This window comes from Zalophus californianus, chromosome Y (genome assembly GCF_009762305.2).
Source record: "Zalophus californianus isolate mZalCal1 chromosome Y, mZalCal1.pri.v2, whole genome shotgun sequence".
Lineage (NCBI taxonomy): Eukaryota > Metazoa > Chordata > Mammalia > Carnivora > Otariidae > Zalophus > Zalophus californianus.
Genome location: NC_045613.1, coordinates 1,779,957 through 1,806,113, shown reverse-complemented (window position 1 = coordinate 1,806,113; position 26,157 = coordinate 1,779,957). Strand labels below are relative to the sequence as shown.

The following is a 26,157-nucleotide window of genomic DNA, read 5'->3' as shown; positions in this document are numbered from 1 at the left end:
ATTTATATTTTATAAACCTCTACTCATATTTCCTTGGGGGGAAATACCCTACATGGATAAAAAATAGATTTCTTTATAAAAGAAAAATTCATTTAAGCTCAAACTAGAACTCAGTCTTTATTACAGGCCTCATTGTCATAAGTATTCTAAAATTGTCTTTAATACTTGTGAGAAACTCTACTAAAATACACTTTTTCTAGTGCTGAATGAAAAGACTACATTAGATTCTTTACCTGAAAATGACTCCCTAAAGAGCCGAAGGTTATTTAATGATTGTGAGCCCAGCAAATCATAAAAGTGAGGTCCTCCTCTTGCAATACAAACAAACTAAATCTACCCCACAAAATATAGTGAGAGGTCAAAGTCCCTCCAGGAACCTGTGTCGTAAGAACCATGCGCTCAACTCCATATATTGAAGTGAGGAATTAAGAAGAGGTTTTCCAGTAGTCTTTCTCCACTACCGCTTTATATTTAGAGATAACAGAGGCGGTATTTTAACAAGATGACGGAAAAGGTTTCCATTTACTTTTATAAAAATTCCTGTTAATGCCACAATATCACAGCTGTTTGCATTTTTCATCTACCATTTGCATATTCGTTTTCTTATGGAAATCACAAAAACCTGTGATTGTGCTGATGCGATCTGTTTATTTCCACTTTAGGTGAACTTTTAAAGATAACTATTATTTCGTGCTCCCTCTCGCCGGAACGCAGCTGAGGACACGAGGAGTAGCCGACCCCGGGAAAAACGGCGATCTAGCGAGAGGACAGGCGTCCGGGAGAGAAGGTGAGGGCGGGCCGTGCCGCGGCCTCGAGGCCCCGCCTCCGCGGGCCCCGCCCCGGCCCGCCGCCATGTTGTTCCCTGGGCGCTGGACGTGAGTAGCTGGAGCTGGACCCCCGCAGCGCTACGCGCTCCTGCCCGCGGCGCCCCGACCTACTCTCCTCGGAGAGGAGCTGGACCGGCCAGCCGCGAGCTCCCGGGCGTCCTCTGTGTGGCCACGAGGTGAGTGGAGCGCGGACGCCCCTCGGGGCCGGGCGGGGGTCGGGGCCGGGCGCGCCAGCGTCAGGGTCTGGGGGGGCTCGTGGGCCCCGAGTGCGGCCTGGCCCTGCGGCGGCCGGGGCGGGGGCTGCGCGGGGCCGCGGGGCAATCGTCCGTCTCGGGACGGGGGACGGCTTGTTGCCTCCTGACTCCTGCTGACTGACGCAGGAGAAAAGACGAGTTCCCACAGCCACGTAACCCGAGGAGAGGGACACACACCCAGACACGCGGGGACACATGGAGGGACGCCAGACATCGGGAAGACACACGCAAACACCCGGGGAAAGAGAGATCCGCAAACACCTGGGGCGCACACGGACTCAAGCGCCGGGGGAGAGCGACACGTACGTGCGTTCTCGGGGAGTGGGGGGGGGGGGGGGGGACACAACCCCGCGGGAAACACACGCACACAAAGACACGCAGTCGGTCGGGGACACACAGGTACAACACCCTTTACCCCCAACCATTCGGGGACACACACACATCCACACGCCCCAGCCCGCCCGGACCAAACCATACCCCCGAATGATTAACGGAGAGGAAGCAAAGGCGGTCACAGGGTTTGATTTTGGCGACCTCTGTCAGGCTGCCCGGGTGAACGTTTGCCAACGTGTTAATGACCACTCGGTTAAGGAGTTTGGAGTGTGGAGCCAATTCTAGGGGCTGGCGGCAGTTTGGGGCATTATCTGAGTGAGACTGTGGCTAAGGTTTCAGAATCGTGTTCCTTTCTTCCAACTTAGTTTGTCAAGAGGCAAGGTGAGAGTTTAAAGTGCTGACCAAATAGCTGTGGCGGTGTTAGTTGTCTTTTTGTTGTTGTTTTTCTTTTTAAGTGATGATACATCCCGTGACCGTGGTTCTTTTGAGGAATGACTTTTCTGCTGGTTTCCAAAATGTCATGTCATCACAGTCTTTTTATAAGATTTCAGCAACCTGATAAAACCAGTAGAATTTGATTGCTTTTTTAAAATTAAAGAAAAATTTTTACATGTTTGTCTTTCTGATACCACTGTACTGGAAAATCCCTAAACTGCCTGTAATCTCAGAAACTGGTTCGTGGAGCAAAACGAGAGAGATGAAGGAAACCCAGAACTCTTCGGTTTTTTTTTTCCCCAGCCTTTTAGGAAGGCTGTGCTTAGTTTCTCTTTCAGGAGCTTATGTCGAAATTATAAGCACTACTTGTCCATAACTCTCAGTATCTTACTTAGATCCCCAAATCTAAGACGATGGTGTGATCCGGGTGCTTTCAGTATTTTTGTGTAGTCGTTGTAGTTAAATTCCTCTTGCTTATACTAAAAAGTTTCTGGTTTGGTGACTTATTTTGGAGAGTTTTCTGATTTGGGGATGTTTTTGGTTTATCGTTTGTGAGGTTATATAGCAGACCAACGAAAACTAAGAACATCATTGGCCTTGTTGACTGTCTTGGAGGTTGGGGAAATACCTTAGTGCTCTTCCTCCTTTCCATCCTCTCGTGTCTTTTCGTTTCTTCCTGTCCTTACCACTCCTTCCGTGTAGACTACAGTACTCTGGAGGCCTGAAGCTAAGTTCCTTTGGTTCTAGAAGTTAATTTTTAGCCTCCCCTCATTTCTTACCAGTTCTTGGGCAGTCACTCTGGCACTGGATGTTATGTGCATATAAATCCTGTTCATACATCATTTCATTTGATTCTCACAACAGTTCTCTGGTATTAGCTCCATTTTACTCGTGAGGAATTTGCTGGGGACATAGGAAGGTTAGGTCTGTTTCCCAGGTCACAAGTAGGGAAGAGGGCAGAGGCAGGATTCGGGGCAAGCCTTTGTGAGTTTTGCTTTCTTTTCTTTTCTTTTTTTTTTTTAAGATTTTTAAATGTATTTATTTGAGATGGAGTGAGAGTGAGAGCGATCATAGAGGGAGGGGGAGAAGCAGACTCACCGCTGAGCAGGGAGCCTGATGCGCATCACCATCCGAGGGCCCCGAGATTATGACCTGAGCCGAAGGCAGACGCTTAACCAACGGAGCCACCCAGGTGCCTGCCCCCTTTTGTAAGTTTAGAGCGGTAGTTCTCACCGTGGGGACAGTTGACAATGCCTGCAGGTGATTTTGGTTTTCACCTGAGAGGGAGTGCTGCTGGCTGGCATCTAGTGGGTGGAGGCTGTGGATGCTGCCCAGCATCCTACGGTGCACAGCATAGCCCTCCACAACAAAGAGTTGTCTGGCCCAAAATGTCACTAGTGCCAGGGTTGAGAAACCCTGCTTTACAGCAGTCTAACTCACAGGCTCACGTTTCAGCGCTTCTGTAGTTCTTCAAATGCAATGTCATTTTCCTATTTAGGATACCTCTTAATCATTTTAAGAAAGAACAGTGGGGAAAATTTGAGAACTTAAAGAGATTTCCCTTGACCAAGAGGCATATTCATTCATTTGAAAGACTAAGGAGTGAACAAATAATTTCTGATAACAGAATCTTTTTTTTTTTTTAAAGATTATTTATTTTAGAGAGTGTGCATGTACGTGAGCAGGGGAAGGGGTGGAAGGAGAGGGAGAGAAAATCCACAAGCAGATTCCCCACTGAGTGGGGGAGCCTCACGCAGGGCTCGATCCCAGGACCCTGAGATTATGACCTGAGCTGAAATCAAGAGTCGGACGCTCAACTGACTGGAGCCATCCAGGTGCCCCCAGGGTCTTTTATTTATTTATTTTTTTAAGATTTTTTCTTTCATTTTAGAGAGAGAGCATGCAAGCAGGGGAAGGGCAGAGGGAGAGGGAGAGAGAAGCCCAAGCAGACTGCGCTGAGCACAGAGCCGGCCGCCGGGCTTGATCCCACAACCATGAGATCATGACCTGAGCTGAAACCAAGAGTCAGATGCTCGACTGACTGAGCTACCCAGGCGCCCCCAGAATCTTTTTTTTTTTTTTTTAAAGGCAAAAGTGTCAAAAAGAACTTGAGAGCCATTCAGAGCTGTTGAAATAGACTTAGGGGTTTGGTTTCTGTATTATTCCAGTTGTCAATAAACACTGGGCAGTCAGTTAGGCACTGATATGAAAGTGCTGGTGATATGAAGGGCAATAGGGAGTTGCCAACTCTGCGAAGCTTATAGTCTGTCTAATCATAATCGTAAGATCAGATTCTGACTCTGTCCTGGAACAATTTTATTGCCTGGGCTACTCAAGGTCAGGGGCTAGGTGTCATTAAGAAACAAAATAGCTGTATACCCACACACAGGTACCTGTAAGGGCGTTTACTATGGGTGGACTTAGGTGAAATGGGGAACAATTGATGTGTTTTGTTTTGTTTTTTTAAGATTTTATTTATTTACTTGATAGAGATCACGAGTAGGCAGAGAGGCAGGGAGAGGGAGAAGCAGACTCCCCGCTGAGCAAGGAGTCCGATGCAGGGCTCAATCCCAGGACCCTGAGATCATGACTGAGCCACCCAGGCGCCCCTGATGTGTTTCTGATAGCTTTTTAGGTTGACCACATCTGAATATTTACAAGAATCAATATTTACAAGAAGCCATTCTTGTTGAGCATAAAATTTTCCTTACATTTAGCCTCAGTAGGCAGTAGTTATGCATGCATTTTATCGTGGAAATCAAGAAATGATGAAATTTTTAAAAATGACTTTTGTATCATTTTCTTTTCTTTCTGTTGTTTTGCAGCCATTTTCCCCATACCTGTCTAAGACTAGGCCCTTCAGTATATGTACTACTTCATTGTGGTGGTGGATGTAATTATTAGGCGAACTTTGGGGGTCAGTGATTGAGAGGAGGAGTCAGAAAGGTTTGGCTATCTGTTTAGGAATCACTGTGAAAGTGTTATTCATGCAGCTGGGATGGCTCTTTCGTGGGTAGCTTTGCTTTTGACTTACGCTGATGGACAGCATGTTCTTTGTTACTTACAGATTTCTCTGTCTCTTATCAGGAGTTATCTCCTGTGGGGTAAAGGGGATGCTAAATTGTACACCCAGAAATGATTGCTATCATATGGGATCTAGCAAAGGGATATATATGTTCTTTCCTGATTCGAAGGGTTTCATTCTGGGAAGGGTCAAGAGGAATTGGTGCAGGAAGAACATGCACTGGCCTCAGAGGAGTCTTGCTCGATGTATAGTTGGCTTGCTGCTCTGGCCAAGTTAGGTCACCACATTTCTTTCTTTGTAAAATGAGATGGTTGTACCTTACAATCTCTATGAGAGTATATGACACCAAGTAGAGACATTATATTATTGGCTTCCAAGTAGTTCCGCTCCAGGCAACATGCAGGTTAAGCAGCAGGAGGGAATAAGTCAGATAGAAGTGTGCCTGTGTGTTTGAGAAACGCGTCTCACTTGAAAGCTAGCTAGGTAATAAATTTGTTGGTCAAAACCGGGGACCAGAAAACAGAGCTTGTGACTAAGTAGGTCATCAACAGAGAACATTTATTAAGGATTGGGCCGGGGGGGGGGGCGGGGCGGCACTGAACTCATAAAATGCCTCACGGAGTTGGGAAAGCTGTGATGCAGAGGCACATTCTGGATACCTGAGGGAGGAGGCCTGGGGGACCCCGGTGTATAAGCAGGTGGAGGAGGCCTGGCCTCTCCTTGTGTTGAGGAGGTAAGGCTGGAGGTAGTCCTAGGCCTGTGCTTGCCAGGGAGCCTGGGGTGTCTAGGCTTGTTAGATACCTTGGAGGAGAAATCTCTATTTTCCAGAGTGAATCTTGATATTGTACATGTTGTGAAAGTGGAGCTCTGCGTATTTCCACATTCTGTATTCTTCCATTACTTTTTGTTAATTTTTGACGAAGGTGGATACAGGGTTTAGAATGCTGTTGCTTATCATGAACACAGAGAGGACAGCTAGAAGTAAATGAATGCAAGTAAGCTGACCACTGGATCAGCACTGGGTGGGGAAAACGGGTATGTATTTTGAAAGAAATACAGAAATGAAGCAGGCAGTCAGGCTTTACATTCTGCCCTCACTGAACCCAGCTCACTTCATGGTGGGAAATCTGGACGCAGACTGTCCAGACAGAAGCACTTCTGTCCAAGGTCTGATGCCTTACAAATCTATGCTATTGTTTGATAAGGGGACGGAGAAACAGTATGGAGCAACTGGATATACTCATTCCGTGGCCACATTCATTATCCAAGTGTGAAGGCTAGCAGAGCAGTGTAAACTAACAAATTGAACTGTTAGTTCAATGTAAACTGAACTATTTTATTTTTTATTTTATTTTATTATTTTTTTAAAGATTTTATTCATTTGACAGAGAAACACAGCGAGAGAGGGAACACAGGCAGGGGCAGAGGGAGAGGGAGAAGCAGGCTCCCCGCTGAGCAGGGAGCCCGATGCGGGGTTCAATCCCAGGACTCCAGGATCATGACCTGAGCCGAAGGCAGACAATGACTGAGCCACCCAGGCGCCCCTAAACTGAACTATTTTAATTCCAAGTTCTTGTGAATTGGACTAGGTTTTTGGGTACAGAGGCCAAGGTAGTTTTCATATGAGTGGTTGCGTTGCCAGTGTTAGAGAAGCCTGAAAAAAGCCTTACAGATTTCTTTTCTAGAACTTGCTATGTAGAACACTTAGAGGAGTGTTTATTTATTAAGGTGTTGTTTTTTTTTTTTTTTTTTGAGAGAGAGAGCGAGCAAGCATGAACAGGGGGAGGAGCAGAGGGAGAGGGAGAAGCAGCCTCCTTGCTGAGCAGGGAGCCCCACGCGGCACTCGATCCCAGGACCCTGGGATCATGACCTGAGCCAAAGGCAGAAGCTTAACCGACTGAGCCACCCAGGTGCCCTCAGAGGAGTGTTTTGATTTAACAGGTTCAAAAAGTTAGAAGTCACTTGGCTATGGTGTGTAGCTAGGCACCTGCTCTAGTTGGTGCAGTTTCTCGCTTGTGTATTTAATCAGAGCAGTGATTAGATAAACATACCTGAAAATACATACATGGTTTAGTTGGAAGTCAGAACAGAACAACAGAAGAACTGCTTGAGGACCACACGTTGGTGAATGCAGAACATTCTCTGAAGGAGTTCCAGTATCTTTTTTTTTCAGATTTTATTTATTTATTTATTTGAGAGAGAGCGTGCGCACAGAGGAAGAGGGAGAAGCAGACTCCCCACGGAGCAGGGAGCCTGATGTGGGGCTCTGTCCCAGGATCCCGAGATCATGACCAGAGCCGAAGGCAGACAACTGACTGAGCCTCCCAGGCACCCTGAGTTCCTCTAATCTTAAAAAAATTTCATAAATAGTTGTTTTGGAGCAAACAGCTGCTACCCTCATATCCTGTTCCTCATTAACATTTGTGTAGTACTTGATTTTTATCACAGCAGCCCTGGAAAACCTAGCTTTGCGAAGATAACAATGTCATGGAAAGGAATGTGGTACAGTCTCATGTTGAAACCATGAACTCCCTTGAGCGCCAGCTTGCCTGGTGTCTTACAGATGTCTGCTACCTCTGTGGCTCCCTCAGAAATTTAGAAGAGTCTGCCCTGCCTCTGTTGCCTGTGCAGACTGACCCTTGATCCTCTCTCCCTTGTTTTCCGTAGGGTTTCATCCCCATTTTCTGCTCTACACACTTCTTTAGGGAGTAGATTTGCCGGTGGCGAAAGGGGCCTCTAGGTGCAGAGGGGATGGTCATGGGGTCTGTGGCCTTTCAGGAGAAACCCTTGTGCTTTCAGCCTGGCCAGCCTGTCTCAAGAAGTGTCAAGAAGTGCCAGTGTGCCTCTTCAGGCCTGCCCTGGGAATCAGCTTTCTCATCGTTAGCTGCTTCTCCCCGGGTTAGCGGTCCTCATCTCTGCCGTTTGTCATGACGAGGACATTTGCTGTCCATCTCAGTTTCGTTGCTGTCTCTCATCTACAGTTCCCTCTTCTTCTCCTTTTTGGGTTTGTGTGTGTGTGTGTATATATGTATATTTTTATATTTAAAGATTTTATTTGGCAGAGAGAGAGAGCGAGAACAGGAACACAAGCAGGGGGAGTAGGAGAGGGAGAAGTAGGCTTCCCACTGAGCAGGGAGCCGGATGCGGGGCTCAATCCCAAAAGCCTGGGATCATGACCTGAGCTGAAGGCAGGCGCTTAACGACTGAGCCACCCAGACACCCCTATATGTATATTTTTAAAGATTTTTATTTATTTGACAGAGAGAGACACAGTGAGAGGGGGAACACAAGCAGGGGGAGTGGGAGAGGGAGAAGCAGGCTTCCCGCTGAGCAGGGATCCCCATGCGGGGCTCGATCCCACAACCGTGGGATCATGACCTGAGCCGAAGGCAGATGCTTAACTGACTGAGCCACCCAGGTGCCTCATCTAAGGGGAGTTTTAAGGACCATTAAATAGAAAGCATTTTCAAGGTCACTGCCAGGCTCTTTAGACCTAATAGAGACAGTAATGATGGCTGGGTCCCGGCTCACACTTAGAGGTCCCACCGATGCCTCCAGCTAGAGATACGATATTTCATAAGATCCTTTCCCAGTTGGGCCTCCATTCCTTTATTTGTTTAAGAAAAATGCCTTGAGTACCCTTTGAGTTTTTATGTCATGTACATCCAGACAAATGGCTACATCTGAGAGAATTCACTGTACCAGGTGGTCAACTGTGGAGCTGTTTTCTGGAAGCAGACACAGCGGAAGTCCTAAGAGAAGCATTTTTCTCTTTATTTGCTTTAGGGCTTTGTGTCCCTTAGGGCATTTAGATGAGGACTGAGGAGAAGCCCCTGGATTGGCCTTTAGGAGCTCTCTGGTGACTTGGGAAGCTTTTTGTAAGCAAAATCAGCTCCAGTACCTTGGTTGGAGCAAACTGGGCATCGTTGATGGAGAAGTGGGATGAAGTGAACTTTCCTGTAAGCCAGGTGCAGTGCTCTTCTGTGTCTTCTCATTTTGACCTGGTAGCAACTTCCCTGCAGAATGGGCTCCTCTAATCCACTTGAGTCCTAGATGCTAGACATAATAGCTGTCCTCTTGCAGTACATCTTGGGAAATCCCCACTCCTCTTACTTAATTTCTTAACAGCCAAGAAGTTCTACTTTGCTGTGGCTTCATGCCTTAGGGGTCGTGTTTGTGTACTAACTCCTCCCTGGGTTTTTATGGAAGTTCTCCAGACCTTACCCTTTTCTGCTCCAAATTAAAGACACCTGGTTTCTTACCTGACTTGAGGAGTCAGAATCAATGTTCCCTTAAGTCACAGCAGATCATTTTAGATCATATTTAATTTGTGTTTTGCTGCTTTAATGCATTTTGCTAACATGCATATTTAAATTCATTTCTTTCACAATGCAGTCTTCTTCCTGAAACCTAGCCGGAATTTCCAATAGTCCTATCTTGTGACCTTTATCCATTTCTTTGTCTTTGAATTGTGTCCCTCACAGTGCAACCTTAAAGTATCTTAAACAACCTTAAACTAAAAAAAACCTCTTGTCTTTATTGTTAAGCAGTTTAAGTGTCTTTCACAGGTTAATGTCTTATAGGTAGATTTATGGGTGTTCTTTTAAGGACCTCATTAAACAGAATAAAATGTTATCCTCACTTCCAGGATTAGCAGTTTCTCATGAGTAAGTCTGTTCACTGACCTGTCACAGTTCATGGTCAAAATGTAATATTAATAAAGTCTCACAGGTGAGGGAGAGAATGGGGAAACAGTGATGTCAAGTAAAGATGAAAGTCTGGAGGGTATTATGAGTAACACAAATGGATCACACATCATATACAAATGATGTAGGGGCGCCTGGCTGGCTCAGTCCGGTAGAGCAGGCAACTCGATCTCGGAGTTGTGAGTTTGAGCCTCATGTTGGGGGTAGAGTTTACCTTAAAAAAATGTATACGTACACACACAAATGATGTGGACATGTATTGATCATTACAGATCCTTTTAAGAATCAGATGAAACCCTTTGTACTCTTTCCGGAGAAAAGCTGAAGCACACACTTGCATCTGTACATTCATCCTTGTTTCACCTGTCATTCTAGGAGGTGTGTTTTCCCCCTGCAGCTCCTTCATGGACTCCCCAATTAAGCACACTCTCTACCCAAACTGTCCAGTACTCATATAGCAATTTAAATTTAAACTAATTAAAATTAAATAAAATTAAAAGTTCAGTTCCTCAGATCAGTCGCATTTCAAGTGCTCAAAGCCATCCATGTGTGCTTAATGACACCATACTAGATAGTGCGGGAGTAGAATATTTCCATTATTGCAGAAGGTTCTGTCTGATCATGGTGCTCTGTATTTTCAAGATGGTTTAGGAAGACTTAGTTCCTTAACCTCTCTTTTCCTTCCACTCTCTCCACCACTGTTAATGATTAGTTCGTATACCTAACTACAGAGGTGCCTTGTGTTTTAAGCAAAATCGTGAGTATATATTTCTTAAAAGTTTATTTATAATTAGGTGACTTATCTTCAAAAAAGAGTACTTATTGGGTCCCCTGGGTGGCTCATTCAGTTAAGCTTGGTTTTTGCTCAGGTCATGGTCTCAGGGTTGTGAGATCGAGCCCCACATCAGGCTTCACTCTCAGCACAGCGTCTGCTTGAGATTTTTCCCCCTCCTTCCTCCCCCTAGGCTCCCCCCAACTCATGCTTTCTCTCTCTAAAATAAATAAATAAAATCTTTAAAAAAGTATTGAAATGAGTTCTTCAAATAGGGTGTTCTTTTTTTTTTAAAAAAAGATTTTATTTATTTATTCATGAGAGAGAGAGAGAGAGAGAGAAGCAGAGGGAGAAGCAGGCTCCCCGCTGAGCAGGGAGCCTGATGCGGACTCGATCCCAGGACCCTGGGATCATGACCTGAGCCGAAGGCAGACGCTCAACCATCTGAGCCACCCAGGCACCCTGCTCTTGCATTGTGTTAGTGTAGTTTGATTTACAGTTTTTTCCTTCTCTTGCTATCTCTGTGAGGTAATGTTCAGTGGTCAACTAGATGATTTATTTCATCTGGTAAGGTGTACCTCTAAAAAAAAAAAGTTGTGGCTTCAAATTGGTCTCTTCCTATGGTATTTTGCTTAAGTCTTTGTGTGTGTGTGTGTGTGTGTGTTGTGTGTTGTGTGTGTTGACCTCTTGCTGTAGAGATAAAGCACCCAATTAGACGTGGTGACTTCTTGACTTGCTTCTTGCTCATGCGTTTCAGCAAGACAACCAAGAAGACTGGAAACAGAGTGGAACTAATTAGGCTGTTAAGTGAGAGACACTGATACTAAGATTCAAGAAATGAATCCAGCTCTAAGCGAAAATAGAAATAATTCAGAGATTACCCATGCGTTTCGTTCCTTGGTTAGTTTCTTTGAACCTCAGAATAAGTGGTATGCCTCTAAACTAGGACATTCAGGGTAAATGCAAAAGGAATGTGTGATTTTGAGAAAAAAATATCTGTTCCTAAATTTAAAACAAGAGTGATAAATTCAATTTAAGTGTTTGGAAGTAAGGACTAGTCAAGGGGTTACAGAATATGTGTTTCAAATCAGAAATTTTGAGCAGAGCAGTTTACAAACCCAGCCCTACTCTCCCTTCGGCAGCTTATTAAAGGAATGTTGTTGTTTTTTAATGTTCACCAGCTCCCTGTTGGAGCCAGTAGTACTTAAAGTGGCATTTTCATTAGACTTGCAAGAAAGAATCAGTTTTTTTGTCCCTTCCCACACATTTTAACAGACTTCAAAAATAGAATGGGGGAAGAACTGATTGAACAAAGAATTGTAAGCGCGGAAAGTACAAATAGAAAAATAAGAATAGAATAAAGGAGGAAGTTATTTACTCTTTGTTCTTAATTTTGCATTTATTTGATACCTCGCAGAACCAAAAAAAGGACAAATGAATGGATAGAATTAGGTGTGGTGTGTCCCTCCTCAGGAGTTGACATTGTAATTAGGAAGAGACGTGTACACAGCTGACAATGGTTAGAGCACAAGTGAGTGAGCGCTGTAATCAGGTGGAAATGATGATGAGAGCAAAGAAAAGAGGACGATTAGGTTTCTGGGGGTGGCCATGGCAAGCTTCTTGGATGAGGTGAGGCCTTTGAATGACTAGGATTTTCCTAGATGTCTAGGTGTTGGGAGGGAAATCCCAGTCCAAGATAAGGGCCTGAACAAAGACTGGGCTGTAAATTCCTGTGATAGGTGTGGGGACGGTGAGTTGTAGTGTTATAATTGGGACAGGTTTGTGAGGTTGGATGGCCCTTGGAATGCCATGCTCTAAACCTTTATATATAATGAAAATAATGAAGAAATAAATGGGGTTAGTTAACTGTTAAGAATGGAGGCAGTTGGATCTATAAACAATAAAAAATGTCTGCCTTTAATCCCTACAAACATTCCTATTAGAGATTTATATTTTTTCTGCTTGGATCTGACTCCCTCTTGGTTTACTGTAGTATAATGGCTTTGGAAACCAGCAAAGGGTTGGGGAAAGCCAGAGAAAAGGGTACTGCTAATAAACTATCTGTAAACAATTGATAGTTAAGATAAAAGTATACAATAGAAAAGTTGGAAAAATAGTGTTGTAAAAAGTAAAGGGTGGACATGCAGTGCTTTTTGTCTTCAGTTTTGAGGTATGTGCTGAAAACGTAGTTCATTTTCTTTGCTGCCCGTGACCTACTTATCCATTTTCCCATGCAGATTAGTGTGTGCTGTAGACAGCATGTGGTGGTGCCAGCACGTGTATTGTAATCCTAAGCTATCTACTGTGTGTGTCACAGTTCATTCAAAGGACACTGATGAAGCGACAAGGAGATCATTCGTGCTTTGCATGAATCTAATTTTAGGGTCGTCTTTGACAATTCTTAGGACGCGTACGTATTTGTGTGAGTGTGTGCATCTATAAATGTACACCTGTATTCTTTAGATATAACTCACATACCATAAGATTCACCGTTAATGTATACAATTCATTGGCTTTTAGTATATTCACAGAATTGTGCAGCCATCACCCACTATCTAATTCCAGAATATTTTCATCACCCCCCCCCACACACACACAAAGAATCCCTGTACCCATTAGCAATCACTCCCCATTTACCTTTCCCCACCTGTTTCCTGGTACCACAATTCTACTTTCTATCTGTGGGTTGGCCTATTCTGAACATTACATATAAATGGGAGGCCACATGTAATGTTATTAACAATTCAGTTGTTGGACATTTGAGTGGTTTCCACTTTTTGGCTATTATGAATAATGCGGCTATGAACATTCACATACAATTTTTGTGTGGAGTATGTTTTCATTTCTCTTAAGAGAAGAATTGCTGGGTCATATGGAAGGTTTATGTTTAACTTGTTGGGGAATCACCAGGCTATTTTCCACTATCCCTGCACCATTTTACATTCCCACTAGCAGTGTATGAGAGTTCCAGTTTCTCCATATCTTCATCAACACTTGTCTATTGTCTGTCTTTTTTGATTCTAGCCATCCTAGTGATATGAAGTGGTATCTCATTGTAGTTTTGATTTACATTTCCCTAATGATGTTGACCATTTATGCCTGTTTTTAAATTGGGTTACTTGGTTTTTTTTGTAAGATTTATTTATTTAGGGGCACTTGGGTGGCTCAGTCGGTTAAGTGTCTGCCTTCGGCTCAGGTTATGATCTCAGGGTCCTGGGATTGAGCCCTGTGTCGGGCTCCCTGCTCAGCAAGGAGTCTGCTTCTCCCTCTCCCTCTGCCCCTACCCCCACTTGTGCTCTCTATCTCGCTCTCTGTCTCTCTCAAATAAATAAATCTTTTTTTTAAAGACTTTATTTGAGAGAGACAGAGTGCACAAGTAGGAGGGGCAGAGGGAGAGGGAGAGAAAATGTGAAACAGACTCCACAGTGAGCTTGGAGCCTGGCATGGGTCTCAATCTCATAACCCTGAGATCATGACCTGAGCCGAAACCAAGAGTCTGACGCTCACCCAGCTGAGCCACCCTGGTGCCCCTCTTGCAGGCTTTAATATAAACCTGTAAGGTTTTCTGTGCTGTGATCATGGTATGCATGTAGTTTTATCATTCAGCAACAGCATATTTCTACAGTCCCACCTTTCCATGTTTCCTCAGGGAGTGCAAAATATCCCCAGTTAGGCATTTAGGGCATTTGCATTTGCCCTACTGTTGACATTTTTGCAAAATTTCTTTTTTTTTCTTTTTGAGATGATTTTAGAATAGTATGGGGATGCATTTTTTGCTATATTTTATTTTATTTTATTTTTTTAAAGATTTTATTTATTCATTTGAGACAGACAGATAGAGAGCATGAGCAGGGGAGAGGCAGAGGGAGAGGGAGAAGCAGGCTCCCAGCCAAGCCAGGAACCAGACGTGGGGCTCGATCCCAGAACCCTGGGATCATGACCTGAGCCAAAGGCAGACGCTTAACCATATGAGCCACCCAGGCGCCCCTGCTATACTTTAGAAAATTGGTAACTCGGGGAAAAGTATGGGCATTTTTTAATGGTATAATGTGTTTCCATGAAACAGTCTTTTTAGAGAGCTTCTTTTTTTTTTTTTTAACATTTTATTTTGTTTTTCTAAGTAATCTCCACATCCAACATGGGGCTCGAACCAACACCGAGATCAAGAGTTGTTGCATCCTCTACCAACTGAGCCAGCCAGGTGCCCCAGGCATATTTCATTTTTATTAGACATAGTAGGTATGCCAATTTCATTATTATTACGTCTGCACTTAGAGGCATGTTCAGGGTGCATTAGGAATTGGGGGGGGAAGGGACTTCAGTGGGAGATGGGGTCTAGCTGCATCTACAGGGGTGAGCAGGAGTTAGCAAGGGGTGGCAAGAGGAAAAGATGAAAGGGAGGTGAGGTATAAAGCCACAGAGTGAACATCTTACTGCAGGATCCAACTACAAGGCAGAAAACCCACCATTTTCAATCTCAAAGCCAGCTGATGCCATTGGTAGTTAAAAGGGATCATAAGGGCATCCACTGAAGCTCTACCCCGAGTGCCTCCTCTTTCCCTCACCTCAGCCAGTTACCTTTCTGGATTTACATCTGATCAGGTTGCCTGCTGCTGAAGCTCTTAAAGTGCTCTCATCATTTCAGGGGTGTAGATGGAAATCCTTCCCATGTGTCTCAGGCCCTGCCTGTTTCAGTCCCCTGTGTATAGCACTCTCCTCCCTCTCTGGGCTCCAGGTGCTCAGGCCTATCTCGGGTTCTTCCTCTGCCTTGGCCTCTTCCTTCACCACTTCCTTACTCCAGCTCCCTCTGCTTTTCTTGGGGTTTTCTCCTCTCCCTGTTGCTGAGCTTCCTGCTAGTGGACTTAGCCTGTGATCAGACCTACTTACCCTGGGTCAAATCCCCCTACAGTGGAATCAGACCTTAATGAGGCTGCTCTCTATGGACGGCATGCAGCTAAAATGATCATTGAGACATTGCTTTGGAAGAGCCCGCACTGGAAACTGGTGTGTAGTCTCTCACTAACACACTTGAACACAGCCCAGTTTCCCTCTGGCCTCGGAAGTTACCACCTTTTTAACTGAGCAGCAGGTGAAGTAGCTGGCTGAGGTACAGGGTCGTAGTGTATGAAAATTAAGTCCCCCTGAGGTCTGGAATCACAGGTGACTCCATGAAGTACTCACATGTGGGGCCTGGGTGTGACTGAGAGAGCCGCAAGTTTACACACTGCATCCCTCACTCACCGAGGGAGATGTTGGGCAGAATCCCCTGAGCTATTTAAGTTGTTTGGTTTCTGGTTCAGCATGAATACTTGCACTCTCTGTCAAGTGCCTCATTTGTAGGTCTTGCCATAGTTGTAACGCACATGGGTTTGTGTGCAGATTGTCACTTAACCCAACTACAAGCTGCATGTGGCAGGGACCGGGTGGGTGTGGCTGCATCCACAGTGTCTGGCACACAGGAGGCTGCACTAAGCACTTGTTTAAAAACTGCTTTGTCACCTACTCCGTGGAACACTAGGCTTCTGGGGGAGATGCTTCAGAGTTCTGCCAATATTTGATTCACATTTCATTTAAAACACGTTTAGGGGCTCCTGGGTGGCTCAGTTGGGTAAGCATCTAACTCTTGATTTCAGTTCAGGTCATGATCTCAGGGTTGTGAGATCGAGCCGCATGTCAGGCTCCATGCTCAGCATGGAATCTGCTCATCCCTCTCCCTCTGCTCCTCCTCCCTTTTGCATGCGCTCCCTCCCTCTCTTTCTCTCCCTGTAAAATAAATAAAGTCTTTAAAAAGAGTGTTTAAACTATTGAAATTCTATTAAAACTTTGGCACTTGGGGCAGCCTGGGTGGCTCAGTTGGTTAAGTGACTGCCTTCGGTTCAGGTTGTGATCCCAGGATCCTGGGATCAAGACCTGCGTTGGGCTCTGCACTCTGCAGGGAGTCTGCTCCCCCCCCTCCCCCCCCCCGCACCCCGGTCTCAAATAAATCTTAAAAAAAAAAAAAAAAAAAACAACTTATCACCGTTACGTGTGCTTTATTTTTTTTTTAAGATTTTATTTATTTATTTGACAGAGAGAGACAGTGAGAGATGGAACACAAGCAGGGGAAGCAGGAGAGGGAGAAGCAGGCTCCCCGCTGAGCAGGGAGCCTGATGTGGGGCTCGATCCCAGACCCTGGGATTATGACCTGAGCCGAAGGCAGACGCTTAACGACTGAGCCACCCAGGTGCCCCTAGATGTGCTTTATTTATAGTACATGTCAGTGGATTGAACACTACTAGTTCTGTCAGGTTACCTTGTTCTTGTGCAGTTCTTGAAATAAAGCCCGCAGTTGAAAGACTCTGAGCATCGCAGCTGCTTATGTTCATTCGGCAGTCAACAGGAAAACCCTCAGAAATAAATGCAAAGGCAGCTGAGCCTAATAGGGTAAGTGGCAGGCCTTGGAACAGTCAGCTGCCCTGAGATCTCCCTCTCTCCATCTTTTCCTAGCTGTGTGACCTCAAGTAAGGTAGTAGACCTCTCTGAGTCAGGATCCTCATCTGTAGTGGAGGGATAGGGACACAGTTGAGAGGAGTGGATGCATTGAAGCGGAGGAAAGGGCTTATAGGGCTTAGTCAGTGTTCACTGTTAACAGCTGTTGTTACTGTTGCTATTTCATCTTTAACCCCAAATGTCAAAATTTTGAAGAGTCTTCATTTATTCGTTGATTGAATTTATAAGTTAAGGGCTGCCGTATGTAAGTTTCACAGAAATGCCCTTTGCTTAAAAAAGGTGTGTGTCAGGGATAAAACCTTCGGTTTAGACTAAGAGAGCGCTAGTGCTTCAGTCCAGCTGCCCGCATAATACGTCACTCAGAAACCTTCGCAGTGAATTCGGTCTCTAGGGTTCGGATCCTCTGGCTTCCTCATGTCTGCCTGCATAATCCTCTTCTCTGTTCTGCCCAGGACTCTTACTGAAATTTGACTGAAGAAATGGTCATGAAAGAAACCTTTCCTTAAAACTGCCAGTAAAGACTTCTTCACGTGTTCATCCCACAGAAACTTCTTGCACTCCTATAATGAGCCTGGCACTGTAGTGAAACGCTTTTACCTGCTGTCCGTGACCCAGTGAATCTTCCTAGGGGCCCTAGGAGGTAGGATGTCAGGTAGCTCGCCCAGGGGTGTGTGCTCTTGGCCTTTGGCACCAAGAACCCTTCTCCTTTCTGATAATGGGCTACTGTTCTGTCACAAGAAAAGTTTTCATCTCTGCCTTGGCTGCCCAGAAGCTTCCTGACATAGCGCTGCCTTAGCCTTAGCCTTAGCCCAGCTTTTCCTTTGTTGCGTTGGTGCCCCTCCCTCTCTTGTGACTCTTCCTTTTTCTTGTTTGTGTTAGCTTTATTTAATTCTTTGGAATAGGATTATTCTCAGCCACGCAAAATTTGGGCAAATTTTGAAGAATGACGTATTTTACGTTTTTAAAAAATTATATTGAGAGCGAGAGAGGGTGAGAGAGAGAGGGCGAGAGAGCACAAGCGGGGGGAGCAGGCTCCCTGCTGAGCAGGGAACCCAACACAGGGCTCAATCCCAGGACCTGAGATCATGACCTGAGCCGAAGGCAGACGCTTAACCGACTCAGCCACCCAGGCGCCCCCATAGTTTACATTTTTATCCTAAAAATATCTTGCACTTGTTTGAGTGTGAAACTTAGAAAAGAAGGGTGGGCAGGCAAAAACCTTCTCGAAAAAGCAGTGATTGAAGTGTAGTATTTGGGGGCGCCTGGCTGGCTCAGTTGGTTAAGCGTCTGCCTTCGGCTCAGGTCATGATTCCGGGTTCCTGGGATCGAGTCCTGCATTGTGCTCCCTGCTCCGTGGGAAGCCTGCTTTTCCCTCTGCCTGCCGCTCCCCCTGCTTGTGCACTTGCATGTGCGTGTGCGCCCACTCTCTTTCTGACAAATTAATAAATAAAAATCTTTTTTAAAAAGTGTAGTATTTGATTCTAGGATTTCTTTTGGGCTGAGAAAGGTCATGGACAGCTTTCAGGTATGGTTTTCCATTTATTTATTTATTTATTTATTTTTCCCCTTAATTTTTTTATTGTTATGTTAATCACCATATATTACATCATTAGTTTTTGGTTGGTTTTCCATTTATTTTTAGTTTTATTTTTTCTGGTTTTCCTTTTAAATTAAGAATCCAGATGCTCATAGAAGTCATATTTATTCACATTTTAATTTTTGTTTTTACTCTTAAAACTATGAAAACAAATTAAACGTACATTGCTAAAATGAGCTTTCTAATTTTTTCTTTGCAGATAATGATGCTGCTTGAGCTGAACAATTAAGGTAACATTTATGACCTATGTAATATGCTTTTCTTATTCAGGATTCTTTATCAAATTTAGCTGAATTGTTAAAGTCATGTTTTAACCTTGCTGTGGTTGCTTGTGGGCAATCATTCCGAACTGTGGAGTAAAAAAGACTTCACATTATATTTTAAGGTGAGTTCTGAAAATAACATAACAAGATACCTTTATTCATTCATCTTATGCTGAAGTTTCAAAGGGTTTTACTATTTTTAGAAAAGAAAAAGGGAGTATTTTTAATGTCTCCAAGCCAGTTATGGTTATGTTAATGTATAGATTGCCTGAAGCTAGCTTTTGTTGGATTCAATGGGAAATAAGATGGTTTATATCATTATCTGTATCGCCATGTATGTTTATATACAATTCTACAGTAAGAATCAAAGAAATGTTTGTGTATATATTGTTTTAGCAAATGCTAGCATCCTTGCAAAGAGGGTATCTGCAAGGCCCCAGATTATAGATGGGAATTGTGAAAAATCATACCCCACTTCCTGGTGTATGGGTCTAGCATACCTCAGATTTGTTTAATCAGAATAATGGCACCAACTAGGAAATCCTACATTATTATGAAAAAAGAAAAGAACTGTGTCAAAGTGTCCTGATAAAATTATAAATGACAAATCTCAAGGAATTTCTAAGACTAAATTTGGTAGATATATGCAACCAGTCATCTGGGGGGAGGTTATTAGATTGCATAATCTGGTTTATAATTTGATGTGAAGATCCTAACAATTCAGTGCTGTGCAGTAAAACTTTGTGTCTGGTAAGGTAATTGGAGACTTACTCAAACACTGAGATAAATGATATACTAGACTCACACACATCTCTTACATCCTTAGAACACAGAAGAGAACTCTTGAGTTCATGTATCTTGAAAATCTTGTGAAAGGAACAGTCTTGGAATGGGGGCTGCTGGGGAAGGTGTTGGTGATGACCATGCTGAGTGGTTCCAAGGGCTCAGCTGTTAGTTAGGTGAAGTGGGGTAGGATCACCAGCAGAGGAAGCAGCCTGTGCCAGGGCCCAGGCAAGGGAGAGCAAAGGAGCTGAGCAAGTGGAATTGAATTTCAGTTCCATCTGACTGTGCATTTGTCAATGACTGAAGCCAGAAATGGGGAGCAGGGCTAGGTGTCTTGTCTTAGAAGTTGGACTTAGATCTGAAAATCTGGAGAACCACTGAAGAGTGTTAAGGATAGGACCTTAGACTAGTGCTTTTTCCTCATCTCGTAATAGCTGGTATGCAATTTTGGTTTTTGTTATTCTTTTTTTCTATAAATTGAAATAGTTTAAGCAAGATTGCAAAGTTAACAAGGAACAGATTTACCAAGTTGTTACCTATGTCAGGAGATTAAGGGGTTTGGGATTGTTTCGATTTCCTCTCTGACATGAATGTAGTTTGGGCATTGAGCAGAGCAATCCACTGAAGTCAAAAACGTCTCCAAGAGGTAAGTACTTTGATTGCCTCACAGTTTTGTTGGCCACTTTAAATTGTATCAGTTATAGTAGTAATTATTGTAGTAGTAACTTAAAAGAGCCAATAAGAGTTACGGACAAGTTCTACAGGTTTTACCAGAATAGTGTATCATGTAGTTGGAAATTCAGAATTCTTACACATGACAGGAAATATTTAATTCCATTATACTGGGTCACATTTGCTTAAAACCAGGAGAGAGCCAGATACTGTTTACTGCAGTGAATTTCCAAATCCATCCTAGTCGATTAACAATTATTGTTCATGTCTTTCTTACCTTCCCATTAATGGATTCACAATATATCCAGTTTCATGTTAAAGTTAAGAACCATTTTTGCTCTAGAACTGTGCTGGCCACTACAGCTATTGCCTCTTTAAATGTGGCCATTCAAATTAGTTATGATTAAATAAAATTTAAAATTCAGTTCCTCATTCCCTCCAGCCACATGTCAGATGCTCAGTAGTCATGTGGCAAGTTGCTGCCATATTGGAGAGTGCAGATGGGGGACATTTCCATCATTACAGAAAATTTTGTTAGTGCTATTCCAAAGATTGTCTCCTTTTACAAATTTTAATGTACTTAAAAGCCATGTAATAGTGAAATATTTACAGATTAAATGATATAATTTGATTCAAAATAACTGGGGAGAATGGGGAGTTGTTACGGAAGAAACAGGATTTGCCATAAGTTGATAATTGGTGAAGCTAGGTTAGGGATCCATGGGGGTTTCATTATATTATTCTCATTATTCAGAAATTTTGTGTATGTTTGAAATTTTCCATGGTAAAGAATAAAAACAGAAACCTTAAATAGGAACAGTGCTCCTGTTGGCACTTAAAAGTAGCCATCTGGGGACTCTGAGCCCAGGGTCCTGGGATCGAGTCCCGCATCGGGCTCCCTGCTCAGCAAGGAGCCTGCTTCTCCCTCTGCCTGCTGCCCCCCTGCTTGTACTCGTGCACTCTCTCTCTCTCTCTCTCTCTCTCTCTCTCTCTCTCTCTCTCTGGTAAATAAATAAATAAAATCTTAAAAGAAAAAAAAAGTAGCCATTTGTAAATGGGCATCTGAAATTCTGCCCCACACAGGCTGGTGCCTGGGGTGTAGGGAAATGTTTAATCCTGCCCCGGGGCTTCCCCAAAAGGGTACATAGAGTACCGCATTCTTTTTTTTAAGGTTTTATTTATTTATTTGAGAGAGAGCACAAGCAGGGGGTAGTGGCAGAAGGAGAGGGAGAAGCAGACTCCTGCTGAGTGGGGAGCCCGATGTGGGGCTCCGTCCCAGGACCCTGGGATCATGACCTGAGCTGAAGGCAGACGCCTAACCAACTGAGCCACCCAGGCGCCCCTAGAGTACCACATTTTTAAGGTTTGTCTCATTCCTTCTGAAAACACACAAGTTGACAGCCCAGGTTCATATTTATTAAGAGTTTGAACTGCCCAAATGAGTCTTGTGGGCAGAATGTGCTAGATAATGATATTTTGTTAAAAAATTCCATTGCTGCTGACATTAATTTTAGCCAAGTCCAAATTGTGTTCCTAATGAAGAGAATGGAGCCCATTTACTCAGTCATTGCTTATTTTTGTTCACAGCCAAATCAGTCAGCTTCTCTCTCTGGTTTCCTGGTTACCAGCTCCTGTGGTCATAGCGTTGGAAGAGAGAAAGGGGAGGTCATTGAGAAAACCCTTGGCACAAGACGAAAGCCATCGGTAAAACTGTCACTGTGCCACCAAAGGGCTGTTTGAAGTTGTTACAAACAACCTGCCTACTTTGGTCTCCTACTGCATGTCTAACAAATGGGGGCAGGGCTTATTGTGCGTAGAGAGGAATGGTTGAGAGCAAGGTGTTTGGGGTGAGACTTGGCTTTGAGTGCCTGCTTCAGTCAGCTTGGGGGAAGAGCGAGCCCTGACTGGCTGTGTCACAGAGTACCAGTAGGGTTGTGTCTGCTATGCAGTCGAGCACTCAGCATGTGACAGCTCTTGCATTAGGCATTTTCTGTACAGAAAGGACTGGGGACTCTACGCTTTATTTCCCTTACGTACTGATATTCATAGAATCATGTAGAGAAATGTACAGGTCTAAAGCAATGTAGTGGTACCTCTTTATTTTACAGGGTTCTAAAGTCAAAATTGTGAAATTAATAATGGCAGGAACATCTTCACTTTTTAAAGTAATTCTCCTTGGAGATGGTGGAGTTGGGAAGAGCTCTCTAATGAACAGATATGTGACCAATAAGTTTGATACCCAGCTCTTCCATACAATAGGTGTGGAATTTTAAATAAAGATTTGGAGGTGGATGGACATTTTGTTATCATGCAGATTTGGGACACGGCCGGTCAAGAGCGATTCAGAAGCCTGAGGATGCCATTTTACAGAGGTTCTGACTGTTGCCTGCTCACTTTTAGTGTCGATGATTCTCAGAGCTTCCAGAACTTGAGTAACTGGAAGAAAGAATTCATATATTAGGCAGATGTGAAAGAGCCCGAAAGTTTTCCTTTCGTGATTTTGGGCAACAAGATTGACATAAGTGAACGTCAAGTGTCTACAGAAGAAGCCCAAGCCTGGTGCAGGGACAACGGCGACTATCCTTACTTTGAAACAAGTGCAAAAGATGCCACAAATGTCGCAGCGGCCTTTGAGGAAGCAGTTCGAAGAGTGCTTGCTACTGAGGATAGGTCGGATCACCTGATTCAGACAGACACGGTCGGTCTGCACCAAAAGCCCAAGCCTAGCTCATCTTGCTGTTGATCGTCAGAGAGGTTGCCTGTGCGATCTCACCAACTTACACACATACACAGAAACAAAACACGGTGGAGAAGAGAATTAGCATTTGCAGCAATGGATCATTTACTCATAAAATTAAACTAACCATATTGCTGCTTTGTTAGTGGGTGGGAGAAGGGACACATCCACTCATGGAAGAATCAATTTACTCAGTAGTGGCACCTTACATTTATAAATTGTAATGGTTGTCTAATAACATTTAATTTAAATATGTACGTTACAGAGCTAATAAATGAGATGATCAATACTTTAATTATAATTAAAACAAAACACTTGAATATTCTGGAAGTTATTGTTTGTTTTTCCTGGGAAAATGGAGAACTACTTTTTGTATGTGTATATTTTTATGTAATTAGCATTCAGTTCCTGGTTGAGGGGAAAAAAATTCCCTAAAGCAATAATGTTAAATAATAAAGATTAAAACCTAATGCATTTGCATTGCAGTTATTTGATTACTTCTTCATTCTCTTTAAAATTATTTAAGTGTTCACATTTTCATTCTCTGTATCAGAATTGCTCTCACTAGTAATCACTCACTTGTGTGCCCCCACCCGCAAAACAGAAGCCAACTTTATCACTCTTGGAGGAAATACTAAGGATTGTACTTTGTGTGAGGGTAAACGACATCTTTGGTCACATGTGTAATGCCTTCTTTGTCATTGAACACTGTTTAGTGATTTGCTCTCAAGGAGATTTGATAAAGCGAATTGTAGTCTTTCGCGGGTAAAGTTCATATGCTGTGTGTGCTTATCCAGTGACACATTGAGCAGCAATATCTGAAAGGGCCAGTTTCCCACACCTTGTTGAACAGTGGGTATTAGGAGTAAATTTTTTGTTCATTTTTTAAATAGATGAGTCACGTTTCAAAATGATAAGACTTAAGAGACAGATATCTATACCCTTGCCACCCAGTTCCTGTCCGTGGAGGCAGCATGTGTCAGTTTCTTGGGTATCAAGCTAGATACTTAGTATGTAAGGGAAGCATATTAGTTTGCTAGGGCTGCCACAACAAAATGCAGACTGGGTGGCTTAAACAGTGGGAATTTTTCTCACAGTTCTGGGGCTGTATGTCCAAGATCAAGGTGTCGGTAGGTTTAGTTTCTCCTAAGGTCTCTCTGTGACTTGCAGATGACCTTTCCTGTGTGCAGCACCACCCCCCCCCCACCATGCCACCATGTCTCTGCGTCCAAATTTCTTCCTCTCATAAGGACACCAGTCAGATTGGATTAGGGCCCACCCTAGTGGGCTCGTTTTGACTTAATCACCTCTTTAAAGGCCCTGTCTCCAAATACAGTCACATTCTGAGGGACTGGGGGCTAGGGCTGCAACATAATGGATTTTGGGGGGACACAATTCAGCCCATAATACATATGTATGTGTGTAGGTATTTACCTAATGTGTAATTTTGATTCCTGTATAGATTTAACTAATACTTTGCTGGTTTTTAAAAAGACTTATAAGTAGCTTTTCAGTAACCTTTTTTTCAGCTAAATATTCAAGAGGTCTAGAGCTGGGAAGCAAAAAATGGTCAAGGGAACAGATCTTCATGTGTGTAAAGACAGGCTGGTGGGAAAGGAGAGTAATCCAGTTTAACACCGTCGACTCAAAGGGATCCAGTGAACAGGGGCTAGCTGACCAAACACAGTACTGAAATGTGACCACTAAGGAGGAACAAAACCTGGCAGTAGCTCCGGCCTCCAAAGAGACTACAATAAACGGATGGGAAAAGCTCTTCAACAAGCAGCAAAAGGTAGCTGCAGGTCTGACACTCTTGTTTTTAGGAAGTAAAAGGCCTTTTGATTGGCTGGTGTTACCTAAACAAAGATGAGAAATCTTGAAAAAACAAGAGTTGCGGAAGAAAGCAGTTGGCGCCCGAGGCGGCCGGGGTTGGTGGAAGGAAGTAGCTGCGGAGCCCCCAGGAAGCTGGCAGAAGGGAGGAACGGTGTGCATGCCCCCCAGTCTGGGGAGGAGAGGCCCCAGGGTTCCAGTGCTGGTGCTCGCCACAGGGCGTCGGGCCAGCTCTGACAACGTGAGCTTCTGTGGTCTACTCGCGCAGGGTCGTCGAGACAGCTCAGTGGTAAGAACAAGGCAAACGACTGAACTTGGAGAGTGGACAGATGTACGTTTGCAGCCCATGTAGCAAATAGTGTGCAGTGTGGAAGATGGAAAAGTACAATTCCGTCAGTGGGGTAATGTCTTTGTCACCTTGTGAAACATTCCCTAGTTGAAGTGAAAACATCCTAGATGTCCCTTAAGAGAAAACCTTGAGTTTTACATTCCTGTAAAAACGTGTGTAAGCTTTCACTTGAGTATCATGACACCGTGGACACCAGTGGCTTGTGGGGCAGTGGAGTAGAAAAGTGGACCTGCGTACTGTCCGTGGATTCTGAGAAGCCACCACTGTGGACTGGCAACCGGAAAGGGCTGACATGACTGAAAAGTGAAAGAACACGGGCAAGAGCAGAAATCCACTCTCTCTCTACATACATGGGAAACGTGGGCACCAGTGAAGCATCTGGGGAACGAAAGAGGACAGTATCAGAACTGTGCATTTTCTTTGGGTCCCTTTGGGTATGCTAACGTAGAGTAGCACTGACCTAGCGCTGACACACGTACACTCAGTGGGGCCTCAGCCCAGGGTGCTAATGATGTCATCCTGTTGCTATTGTGTTCCTGAACCTTGTATGACATCACCTACTACCAGATCTAAGATTTGCTGGCTCTTGAGCTTGCTTAACTGCCAGCCCCTGGTTTTTCCCTTTACACCAGCTCTGGTTGTCCTAGCCACATGCCTGGTGCTGCTCTTCTCCATACCTTCGTGGCCCACATGCTCTTGCAGTGCAGCTCATGGCTGATGTCCCATCCACCCCCACGCTTGTCAGTGGACTTGCTTCAGGCTCCTTCAGAGACGCAGTCACACACACAGTTTGTCCTGAACTACAGTAACACACATAGGGCCTGTGTCACTTGCCGTCTCACCCTCACGAGCCTGGAGGAAAGGATCATGGTTTGCAAGGCACTCTCCCACGTCCTGCTGCAGACAGCCTGCTGCCCCTGGCGGCCCACGTCACACCTTTGTGCACCATGTGTTTCCTGTGGGCAAAGCAGACGGTCTACTGCAAGTGCACACCAGCGTCTCTCCAGTGAGCATGGCTAAAGCCACTCCCAGACGTCTAGCGGACTGTCTCTCTGCTCCCAAAGCTCTGGCACCTAGCTTGAGGT

At 44.2% G+C, this 26,157-nt stretch overlaps 1 protein-coding gene and 1 pseudogene across 7 annotated transcripts in view; both read left to right on the top strand.

Moving 5' to 3' along the window:
- The first annotated feature begins 892 nt into the window (after nucleotides 1-892).
- LOC113931451 (OFD1 centriole and centriolar satellite protein) overlaps nucleotides 893-26,157 on the top strand; it is an 84,062-nt gene continuing 58,797 nt past the window's right edge. For 2 of the 7 annotated variants that reach the window (XM_035725911.1, XM_035725908.1), the window contains exons 1-2: nucleotides 18,661-18,668; nucleotides 21,744-21,860. The gene's annotated coding sequence lies outside the window, so the exon portion shown is untranslated. Of the gene's footprint in view, nucleotides 1,004-14,535; nucleotides 14,592-16,535; nucleotides 17,482-18,346; nucleotides 18,367-18,637; nucleotides 18,669-21,743; nucleotides 21,861-26,157 lie in introns of those variants that run through there. The other 5 variants (XM_027609424.2, XM_027609425.2, XM_027609426.2 and 2 more) reach the window with 5 other exon arrangements.
- LOC118355926 lies at nucleotides 21,855-23,217 on the top strand (annotated as a pseudogene).